Below are 13,392 nucleotides of genomic sequence, written 5' to 3' on the forward strand. Positions count from 1 at the left end.
CATCTTTTTCGTGTTTCGCGACCGCTCAGGCTCAGTGCCGAGCAGGTGATATTTGGTGAATTTTCGGGCGACCGGGGGCAAGCGACCGAGGAAGGACCATCGTAACGTCGACGTTAGATTGATAAGGCAACGTTTGTCTCTCTCCGGGTTTCGGGTGTTCTTCACGCGAAGCTATCGACCATCGAATATCGACCGCGTGCGCGAAGGATCGCGAAAGCGAATACCACCCGTGTTGTCGTACCGCTGTCGTTGCCGCGTAGAATATTCCGTGACGTATCTCAGGGCGATTTTTGATGTCTGATTGCGTGTATGTCGTCGTCAATTGTTAAGAGTGCGTATGAGCGTTTATGATATTTTATTGTATTGCGTTTGCGTAATTGCATCCTTCTCGCGCTTGTTACGCCGCCGAATAGAGCGTAGTAAAGGCTAAGAGAATATTTGCGTCTTCGTCGCGTTTATTACGCCGTCGAATAGCGCGTAATAAACGATAATTTGTGTCTGCCGAATTAGTCGCGGTGCGAAATAATCGCCAAAGTATCGAGAGTGAAACCTGAGTTGCTTGCGCGGAAGAAAGGGGCGAAACGTCGGCGGAGAAAAATCTCCGACCGCCGTCGGCTATCGAAATTCGAGAATATCGTTCGCCTGTCGCATACGTGATCCGTCTTCGCAAAAGTATTAAGTATTTTCGATCTTTGGTTACTTAGGTTGTCGAATTATTAGGCTGTCGTTTTGTTTTGCGAACTAGGAAATTGCGAGGAAAAGTCCGTTGCGATAAGTTGTCGATCTGGCTACCGAAATTATGATATCGTTTGAGTGGATATTATCCGCGAATATTTCCGTACCGAAAACCCTTGGTATTCCGTAAAGTCTCGCTCAGTCCTGCGAACTCCGGTCATAAAAACGGGCTCGGATAAACAACCGGATTGTCTTAGCGCTCTCGTTTTCGTTGTCGATTTCGAGCAGATATCTGCTCAGAATACCGTCGCATTATTCGTACCAGGATTAATTGTATTGTATATTTCGCTTTCGTATTTCATTCGAATTTATTATGAACCGTCGTTTCAACTTGATTTGTATGATTCGTTCTCGTTTCTCGTGGAATTAATAGCGAACCAATGTTTCTGGAAAGAATTACTATTCTCAGTTGAATTATCGCTTCTTATTGATTGTTGAGTTATTGTTCAAAATTGATCCACTTCTTATTATTGATTTCTTATTATTCACTCGTATTGTTATTTTTCTTTTTCTAGTAATAAACTTGTTATGTTTCTTTGTTTAAATCGCGTAATTTATTTAAGTGTTCATCTCGCTTGGTCGTCGATTGTCGTCTTGTCTGTCGTCTGTTGGTTCCGTGAAGACTCGCATAATCAATTAACTTTCTCTAACAACCTCTCCTCTCTACCGTTAGGCGAGGTAGTCGGCCCGTGGCGAAGCAGGCTATCGTTTGTAGCGTCGTTCGGCTTTTCGCGAAAACTGATGCGTGAAAGACCGCATCTGGCGCCCAACTTTTCGATATATCGATACGGCCTCAGCTCCGCCGCGGCTCGCGCGAGAACGCCCTCCACCCCTGTTCCTCTGAGCGTGAGTACATTAATTTCGTTATATTTTTTTGACGGCGTTTTCGCTCCCCCGCGCACGCTCTCATCCAACATCTCGAGGAGTGTCGCGATTCATTTGAATTGAATTGAATAAACGTCGCAATATATATATATATATATATATATATATATATATATATATATAAAACATGTACATATTATTGTGGCAATCTTAAAAAAAAAGCACCAAATTAAAAATTACGATCGTTGAGAATAAACTTGTACAATAAACTTGAGGCTGTTATTTTCTTCTGTAGAACTATGATATTAATTGAAAAATTAGGTATTCAATATTTGCATTCATTATAATTTATATTTATGTTGATTTTAAAAGGCGTTAGAAGGTTTTTTAAAAATGTAATGATAAGCGAATTGTACTGAATACCTTTGAAAAGAATGGAAAACTCAATGAAGTCATACGTCGGAAACTAACAACCATAATCATGGACCATTTGATGATCGTTTATGGACAGGACTTACAAAATTCGCATTTTAAGGCCGTGGCAGAAATAATCGTTGAAGTATTTCCAACAGAACATTCCTATATCTATTCCTATATCAATTTCTACATCTGTCACAAATATTATACTTAAGCTCCATTGGCTCAGGAACTAAATGGTGTGTTGATTTTAGAAAACATACTACGTATCGCCACATACGGAAGGTGTTAAACAAAGTGTGTCAAAAGGAAAATTGACTTACAAGAAACTTCATAGAAACCTTAAGACTTCTATGAAGGAGAGAGATGTAATGGTTTCAAAATCTTCTTCCAAGCAAGTTTTTTCCAGCAATATAACGATTGAAAATTGTAAGTAATTCACATATTATGAATTATACTCAAGCCTTGCTTACCGCATTACTTAATGTATGTCTTTTACTTACATCTATATTTCGTCCGTATGTATAGAACAATTTGGGAATAGTATATCATTTGTCCAATAATAATTTATTGTAATACTGCCCGAGTAACAGCTCCTTGAATCGCAAGTGTGGCTTAAGTCTTACACAGAACCGCGGACAGAAGTAATGGAGCGTTGAACGAAAACTGCACCAAATCGGATTATCCAGTTAACCAAGAGCAAAGATCTTTCGATAATCAATATTCTGATGGAATGACCAGTATTCAAACATCCATTAGGATACCCTTTGATATGTATATAAAAAATAAATATGTATATAATAAAATGTTAATGTTTTTTAAATTCGCGTATTTAAAATGACTTTCTTCATAGATTTCGATAGATTTCACAGTTTTGTTTCCGGAAGCAAGACTAAAACTTCAGAACTTCTGGCTTAACTGAAGAAATAAGCTCATCGATATTATGAGAGATCGTTCAAAAATACAATACATGGATGTTCATTCAGAAGTATTTTTACAAATTATACTTACAAGAGGAAAAAGTGTCGATATGTGTTACAGATCTTATCAGCGAGCTTTAGTGCGAGACTACGCGAGTACATATGCAATTTTAAAAACTGATAATCTTTCATTATTAACTTGAAAGACTTCTAATATTCTTCGATAATAGACTTCGAAATATATACATATATTTTTGTTACATTTTGAACATATATTTTTGTTATATTTTGTTACATTCTTTTATTTTATGTTTTCGTACTCCGAGTTTTAAAGACCGTGAGTAGACGCTTATTACTCCTTTTTCTATATATAGTTCATTGTTTAGAGAATCTCTCGTGATTTTCCTTTTACATATTCTAAGTTCTAAGTTAACTGTAAATATTTTAAAACTGGTTGTATATTATCGTGTAAACTAATATTAAAAATATACTTTTGCGTATTTAAAAATCGATTATTGCCAAGACGGTTATAATCCCCCAGAAGCATTATTTTTACATATTCAAATTTATCACATCAACTTGACAAATTACACGTGTGGTCATATTGGTTGCGAGAGAACGTTTCAACGATCTTTAAACGTCACATAAGGAACATTCATTCTCAACCATTGAATCCTTTGCCCGAAGTTTGTGTAAGACCGCCAGATGTAGAGCAGTCTTTAATTAATGTTGAGTTAGTTAAAAACATTACGACTTACTTGAAGACCCCTTACCCTTATCACTAAAAAATGAACCGATTAACGATTTACTGATTAACGATCGATTTAAAAAAATAACATACAAATATTTGTCAAAATTGTATCTTGAAAAGCCTGTCCTGTACAATTCAAAGGATTAACGAAAGTGCCTCTGAGTTACTATCTATCGTTGGGACCATGTTAGAAAATAATGTAACTGCAACCGATGATATTCAGAATAATCTTCGAGATATTGTCTCTTTTTTTATAGTCCATTTCCGATAACCTAACAGAGTTTAAAAGAATGCAATTGATGAAAAAAGTAGGATTTCATGTGGCCCCCAAGAAAAATATTCATTCGCCAAAGAATCGATGACAAAGTTATCAATGATACAATTATGAGAGTACTAGTCACTATGTCAGTCGCCAACGTTTGAGTCTTTACGGATATTATTCAAAACTATTTCCAGTTCACCAAAACTTTTTGAAATCGCATATACGTATATGCACCAGCAGAATCATGATGATATAATTTATGATACAATTCACATCTTTTCTTGGAAAATTAAACAGCGTCAATTCCTTGCAGATAAATTTGTAATTCCTTTATATATTTACAATGATGAATTCGAGTGCAATAATCCTATCGGTTCTCATACCGGAATTCACAAAATAAGTGCGGTTTATGTATCGATGTTTCCCGTTAGAATTTCAATCTCAATTGAGTAACATTTTTCTAGCACTGCTTGCTTATTACCAAGATATTGCGTCCGAAGAAAATGAAATTTTTTGCATATTAGTTCAAGAATTAATATTTTTGGAATCAGAAGGGATCTCTGTTGATTGAGGAAATGAAATATCGCAAACGATTTATTTTTCATTGGTCATGATACTTGGTGATAACGCTGGTTTAAATTCTATTTTTCATTATTCGAGTTGTTCAAGTAATTTTTTCTGTTGTATCTGTAAAAGGCATAAGCGCGACTTATTGACATATGAAGAAAATGAAAATTTGCTACGCACTTTAGAAAATTATAATGATGATCTTATAGTTGGTGATTACAGATTGACTGGGATAAAAGAAAATTCGATTTTTAACGAAATCCCATTTCACATCGTTAATAATAATGCTATCGATATAATGCATGACTTACTCAAAGGGGTATGTAAATATGACATGATTCTTATAATAAATTATTATATGATAGTTCGTATGATATCTTTACAGACCATAAATTCTTGTCTGTATTCAGTCTTTTGATTATGGATACATCGAATTCGGTAATAAGCCGCCAGTAATAACTCGAGATGCGTTAAGGAATAGAAATACTAACATTAAAGCCGCGGAAATGATGTGCTTTGTAGGAAATTTTGGATTCGTGATTGGGCATCTTATCCCTGAAGGTGATAACGTATGGTTAATTTATACTACTTTGTGCAATATAATGGATATTGTTCTCGTGCCATCTTATCAAATCGGTACGCAAAATTTATTAAAAATTCTCATAGAGGAACATCAACTATACGTCGATACTTGAAAGCTAGTTCCGTGCTATATGAACAGAATGAGTATCACCTTACACCGAAATTTCATTTTATGGTGCATTATTGGTGCATTATTCATAATTATGGTCCTTTACGTAACTTTTGGTGAATGAGATTCGAAGGAAAGCATGCAGCAGGGTTACAATTGGTTAAAAATTCCACGAATCGAATAAATTTGACTCAAACCATTGCAATCGATCACCAATTGCGTTTAGCATACAGGCTATTGAATGATGAAATCCTAAATAATATAATTAATCAAGGACCACGAGTTACACTTGTAATTTGTCAAGTTGATGAAGAATTTGTTCCCGTTAAATGGATTGATTATAATGGGTGATTATATAAAGCAAGGAAATGTATTGTACGCATAGGTATACATGACGATTTTCCACATTTCGGATTAGTGACAGCTATATTCGCGAAACAGGAGACGATATTGCTTTCGTATCAAAATATACGCACCCTCAGTTTTGACGAACACTGCCATTCATATGTTGTTAAACTAAATGAAATTGATATTCAGAATCAATATATTAATGTCAATAATTTACCAGATTCAATATTTTTATATTTGCAAAATAAATAACAAATACTATATTAGCGGTCCTTATGCCGTATAATTAAAAAAACTTGGCGTCAAGACTGTCTCTAGACATTACATATATGTACATTTTAAATTAGATATTTATATGGAAATCGGTATGATGTGTATATCTGTACGTACAACACATCTTTTTGCTTTATATTAATTACATAGTTAATAACCTCTCATTAATGACCCCATTGCTTGTTTACTATAACTTTACTCTAAATTAATTTTTTTTTACTTTAATTCAACTTTTTGCAATGCACGAATAAAAAATATAGATTTTAACGAGTGTGTTCATGCATATAAGTTCATTGATTTGGGAGTTATAATTTTTATGTTAAAAAGCTTAGAAGCAAACAGCATGCGGTATTACGCCGAGAAAATTGCATTTCGCAAAAATTTTATAGCCAAGAAAATTGCATTTCGCAAAAATTTTATAGCCTGCATAAAGTTATGTTAAAGTAGAGGTTCCATATTACACGAAAAAAATTATTGCAACTTCCTGCATTGCAAAAATTTGAATTGTTTGGAGGGATTAATGACATATTATATTTTGTTACTTTTTTAATTTGTAAATTGCTTAGTTGTTAAAATCATGTGATTATACTGCATTGTACTTGTTTAAATCAAAATAAACAAATTTTAAATAATGTTTTTTTTTATTTAATTTTTGCATAAAGCCATAAAGAAATAAGCCTATACGGAAATAAAATATATATTTTATGTAAAGAAGAAAATATTGTTGCAGTAAATAAATATTTTATTGCATACTAATAAATCCACTTAGTTGACATGAAATATGTAGTCAAATAAGAATGAAATTAATAAAGTACTATTAGGCCCATATATCAATAAGAGAATTTATTTATCTGAACAAAATTTTATTAAAAATATAAGAATATAAAAGTGGTTATAAGATAGCAATCAAATTAAATAGAGAAAAAGAAGGCAAAAAACCACAGCGCTAGGTTAATGCTACAATTAAAAGAAAGAATTTTTAATATACAGGGTGTTCAAAAAGTCCCGGTACGGGGGAATAACTCGAAAAGTAAGGGTCGGACAAAGAAACTTTTCCGACAAAAGTTGTAGGGCTTACTCCGAGTTTTTATCTCGTGACCTTGAGTTTGACCTTGAGCTTGACCTTCAAGGTTATTTGAAGGTCAAAGTGTTTTTTTTAAATGGGAACCCCTATTTTTGATTGTATATTCTTATAGCTGGCCTCGAGAGCTTTCCAAAACACTATAATAAAATATTTTTCCCTCAAGCATTTATCGAGTTATGAGGCTTCAAATCATTTCTTAATTTTACATAAACCGTAAAATATCTTGTAAAATATTCACTTTTCGATTATTTTACCTTAATACTTTTATGTACAAAATAATGAGAGGAATCAATTGGTGTAAAGAAAACATACAGTTTTTAAGAAAAAATATGTAATTGTTAATTGCAAATTACATATTTTTTCTTCGGAACAATTATGTTTTTTTTTAGAAAAGTTTCTTTGTCCGACCTTTACTTTTCGAGTTATTCCTCCGTACCGGAACTTTTTGAACACCCTGTATAATAAGTCAACATATATAAAAATAATCAGTTGACGCTTAATTAAAACGATAGACGTACATTTCGATCCCATTTGGATCATTATCAATGTCTAACAAAGGAAAAATTCAAATTAACGGAAAAATATAAAAACAAAACATAGATCAAAAAGTCGCAATAAAGTCGATATAAACAGAGATCTCACGGACGCAAACAGAATAAAAAATAGATACAAGAACAATATAAGATTATAAAAGAAAAAATTGGATATAATAAAAGGCGCGCGCGTAATTATAAGGAATGAAAATTAAATAAATGTCTCTTGTTCGCGAAACGGCGATATGTGCTGCTCATCTGCCAGCCTTCCAGGGCTGGTAAAAAAGCAGTTGAAAATATAATCCGTTAGGCATGTTTCAAGATAATGTGTCTTCTTGAAGATGCTTTATTCCAGAAAAATGCAAATTTTAGTACTCGGAAGAAAGAAGATGGTAAGAGACACATCCCAATAGATTTAATGAAAATCTGTAAAAGAAAATATAACGGAGCAACATATATCCCCGCAATACATGCAAAAATTATAATGAAATAATCATTGAATCAGAAAGACATAATAAATTAGATAAAAGTACCTGTCAATCAGAATAAGCAAAACCTAAAATTTTATTAGTTCTAAATAAATCATTTCTCTAGATGCAGGGGACACGATTCTTTGCTTTGCCATGACACAGGCACACGCGCAAGGAGTCTTTAGGAAATTGAATTATTAACGTCAGTAAAATCGCAACAGAATACTCAGTAGTGTTCCAATAAGCAAATCAGCTAAATACTTTCGACTCATAATATTCTAAAATTAGAGAGATCGTAGCATCCAGTCATGTCTAAGTTCATGTCTAATATCAATGTACCAGAGTCTGAACAGTTATAGTAAATTGATACCTAACCATCACGGAATCAACTTCACAGAATCTAAAGAACTGTAACATGTATGAAGAAGATGGGCTCTCCAGAAGACTGACTGGATGTATCGATGTCTGATCGTCGCGACATACAGTTTATCGCAGGCACAAGAGGATGATGAAAAAAGACAACCCATTGTTTTTAACAAATGTGTCGAGCACTTAATAAAAGGCATGGATTATATTAGAACAAATGGTCATCAATACTAAAAATCCTGTCTTCCAAAAGGCAGACGTTTTCTTCTTTTTGCGGACGAATCTAATAAAATTCTGATTTGTTACATCTTTCTTAAATATCCACAAGGTGAGGTAGAAAAGACTGAATAGAAATTCTAACGGGGAGTTTCTATTTGTTGAATTCTTTCGAAATTTTACGTAAATCGTAAACCGAAAAACAGAAACGAAAATTTTTCACCGGACACAATACAATTATTTTCGATACGTTGTCAAGATGTATTCGATTATTCTCGTCTTCGCGATTTTTGCTCGACTACCATTTTAATTTAAGTGTGACGCTGAATGAGGTGAAATCTATTCTCCTGCAGAGGTGAAATCTATTCTCCCATCTTCGCCGCATAGCCCAGTCTTTATAACAGTTCACAGAGCTGTTTACCAAGCCTTCGATTGCTGCTGAATTAACGCTGAAATCAATGATTAAATAGAGTGGGTCAAGTTATGGCTGGTCAATTTTTCTTATGTCTTCTAAATTGCCTCTCTTATGGTAATTATTTTTACATTATAATTAAACATAGTCAACTAAACATTCAATTTGATAATGCCTAAAGTTTTACATTTTTTTTATCTAGATATGTTTTGTTTGTGAAATAAACAACCCAGACACGCCAAGTTTTCATAAATTCGATCTAAAGACTATTTATGCGATTTTATTTTACGTAGAACCTTTTTTTATACTATATCGGAGATGGAACCTTTTTTATACTATATCGGAGATGGACTAGAAATTAAAGGAATCTTAATTCTCATACAATTTCAAGTGTAAATAAATAATACATACTTTAGTATAGTATAAATAATAGTACATACTTTATTGCATTTGTTGCTAATTGTATCGATCTCGTATCTGTTTTTAAATATTTTTGGTTAGATTTTTGATTATAAAATGGAGATTGTTTATCACATTGTAAGTATACGTGCGTACTTAATATACGCTTGTTCAGTTAATGCGCATCCGTGCCGCTAGAAGGCTCCGTGGCAGAAAACTTACCCGTACTGAAAAATCACTTTCGAAGTGTATATAAAGCAAGCATGATTGGAGAATTAGCTAAAGATAGAGAAAATATGGAAACATTGGGGAAACTGTTAAAAAAGATGTTAAGCTTCGATTTTACTTTCGGTGTATGCGACGAAAGTAAAATTGATTTCATATATGCACTGCCCCCGGAAATATCAAACATCATAATAGCGATGTTAGACAGCACATCTCTTCAGTATGCTGCGATGGTCAGTCGTAGCTGGAGACGCATATCGGAATACGAAAATCGAAGAAGATTAATAAAAAATAAGTCAAGATCAAGAAGAAATGCTGTGGTTAAGTCTAGAAAGAGAATGCTTCTCTTTGATTTAATCGGAAAAAATCAAAACAATACGGATCGGATATATTGCCAAACACTAATGTATGCCGCTCCCAACGGAAAATGGAAAAATACCGGACGAACACGTATTATAAGAATATAGTAGTAAAATGTAATCAAGTATTCGATTAAATCATTCGTGAGAACAAAAATGCGACAAATATAGTCGAAGTAAACAAATGTAATTTATTATGTTGTTCTTTTGTTGTTCAGATGATGTAGACAAATGTAATTTATCATATTGTTCTTTTTAATCTTGATTATATATATTGCCTTTGCTATTTATGTATTTTTTTTAAGGTAATAAATTGTAAGATTAAATGTATGAGTTCGAGATGAAGAGAGAGATAGGGGCAGACGTGAGGAAGTTATTACGATTCGTAATTATTACGGAAATAAAATAGATAGATTAGAATCATGTAAATGTGTTACGACCGGGAGGACACGATTCTTTGCTTTGCCATGATACAGGCATACGCGCAAGGAGTCTTTAGGAATTATTAACATCAGTAAAATCGCAACAGAATACTCGGTAGTGTTCCAATAATGTCAGCTAAATATTTTCGACTCATAATATTCTAAAATTAGGGAGATCGTAGCATCCAGTCACGTTCAAGTTCACGTCTAATATCAGTGTACTAGAACTTGAACAGTTATAGTAAATTGATATCCTTTTTTTACATGGAGAATTGCCCTAGGATAGCGGGGTTTATATAGGACTACGGGAGTCCTCTCAACTCTCCGCTATAACTCCATGTTTGCCTTTATCGCGCACGATTATGAGGGTCACCGAATCCCTTGCGCATTTGCCCGCGACACCTCTCCGCACGCAAGATCCCTCTCATGTAAATGGAGTATTTCCTGTCCCTTGTTGGTGTACTAAACCACCCCATTCTGGAACAAGTATGGCGATTAGACGCGGCCGCGCTATCTCGTCGCTCCTCCGGGGTGGACACTGTATGAGGACGTCTGAAACAGTATGTCACTCGCAGTCCCTAACCGAGAGTTATTTAACTCTTCTCTTCTCCGCCACTAGAAGGTGTGCGGAGGTAAAGTCCCCTGTAGGATGCTATTAGTGTAATCGGACATATGCCTTTTCCTAGCACTTTCTCTCCTGTTGCAGATGGCAGCGGAAACGGTTCGTTCTCACGCATCACCATTTCGTGACCTGCTTTCGCGAGATTACGTCTTCGCAGAAGAAGACCATGGCGCCCCAGGCATTCTCGCTCCCAACCTTGACCGTGACCGGGAACGAGAGATCATCACCGACGATTTGTCCGAGAACACGGCGTTGCACGGCCCCGACAACTCGGAGGCCAGCATTAGCCAGTTTCGCCTTCCATTTTAATATTGCTAGCTGCCGGGCTTGGTGTCTAGCAACTTCTGCCGTTTGCGGTGTTGGAACAACACCTCATTGGCGGAGAACGGTACGCCACTCATATAAAGAGCGTACATTTCCGCTGGCAGGTCCCATGGAATGGATCCCGACACACACTGCTAGGGCTGCCTCGTAGGAAGTGGTGTTATACCCCTGTGTGATCCTAATCGCCAGTCTCCGCTGCAGGTCAAGCAGCATGGTGTACTACCTCGGCTGACCATCAAATCTTTGGAGCACATGGGGGTCCTTTAAAGTGGCCTTCACTTGGACACAATGCAAATAGACACGGTGCAAATAGACATGAAGCTTTGCATGGTTCAATTGGGTACAGTGCATTTGGATACAATAATTTTGGACACAGTAGCTTTTACAGAAGAAAATTTATTTGGACACCGTTGAACACAAAAATGCACACCATTCAGTTGCACATTGCTAAGTTGAAAAATATAATCAGTTATATTATTGCGTTTCATGATTGTAAATATTTAAATGTTTGTAGTATGAGTGCTGGCGGATAGGGGGTACGAGGCAAAGCCCCTTCCCCATCTTTCATAAAGCTAACATCTATTATAAAAACAAATATATATACTAAAAATACCGAAAAGATTAACAAAACCTACGCAAGACGCTTTCATTAGCGATTCATAATACACTCTACCTTGCGTAGGAGCCTCGCTAATCTTTTCAGTATCTATCATTTTTAGTATAATGTAGACACATCAAGTATTTAGTAAGGCGAAGATTTATGCAATAAAATTCTAAAAAATTAAATATGCAGCAAAAATCTAATCACATTAATAAAATCACATTTCTAATTTTTTTAAGTAAACCGTTCGCCTTTGTAAAATATCCAAGCAAACAGTGTGCAATTTAACAGTGTGCAATTGAGCGGTGTGCAACTGAACGGTGTGCATTTTTATGTGTTCAACTGAACAGTGTCCAAATGAATTTTCTTCTGTGTCCAAAATTATTGTGTCCAAATGCACTATATCCAATTGAACCATATGCAAAGTTTCGTATCTATTTGCAACGTGTCCAAGTGAAGGCCACTCGTATATTTTATGTAAAACCCTTTTCAATACCGAAAGGCAAGAAATAAATAAATCTATCTATCTAATCCCGTGAGTGCTATCTGCGATTATACTACGAAACTCTACTAAATCTAAAATTATGTACTATAAATGCTGACAAAAAATCAGATGTCGCAAAAAAAAAATGCAGTATAAAGAATATAATGAGAGAATCGCGCAACGTAAAAATAGGAAGTTATTCTTGCAAATGTCGTTTACTGAAAATGTTGCAATAAAAGAGAAGTTAGAAAGCGCTTTAAGTGCACAGCCAAACACTAGTTCAGAATTTTTGCATGTCCAAATATCCAAAGAATAATGAATTGTGATGCAATACACATAAAAAGTAAATCAAAACTGTTGAAATGTAAAAGTTATAATTTTTTGTAACAGTAATATATAATTAATATTTTTGTAACATAAATAATTTTCTGTTACTAAAAAATTCCTATCGCACCACTTAGATTTAATTATCACGAGAGCTGATAAGGGAAACACGATTGTAGCTTTAGACAGGGACAATTATCTTGAAAAAATGAACGATTTATTAAGTGACACTAATACATATTCTATTGTTAGAGAAGGATCCGACTAATAAGATCATTTGTAATCTGAGGGAATTGCTAAACAGATGGCAAAAAAAGGAATTTATTTCTGCGAACACTGCGAAACGTCTCTCACATAGCGACGGTACTTTGCCCCGTGCCTACGGTCTGCCAAAAATCCATAAGAAGAATTTTCCTTTGCGAATTATTATTTCTTCTCTTAATAGTCCTTTACATTTCTTCGCGACATATCTCCATAGAATCTTATACAACAATTTACCTAATCCGAGTAGCCACATTTCTAATAGCTATGAATTGGTGAGTAAACTCAGGAATTTTTATTTGGATGACCATATTGATGTCATCTCTCTCGATGTAGTTAATCTTTTCACCAACATCCCCCATGATCTAATCATTGGCGACATAGCAAAGAGGTGGCATTATTTGGAATCTAAGATTGACATTCCATACAATGAATTTTTAATTGCTCTCCGACTTGTTCTTGATTTTATCTTTTTTAGTTTTAATGACACTATTTACAAGC

This window comes from Camponotus floridanus, unplaced genomic scaffold (genome assembly GCF_003227725.1).
Source record: "Camponotus floridanus strain SB8 unplaced genomic scaffold, Cflo_v7.5 scaffold36, whole genome shotgun sequence".
Classification (NCBI taxonomy): Eukaryota; Metazoa; Arthropoda; class Insecta; order Hymenoptera; family Formicidae; genus Camponotus; species Camponotus floridanus.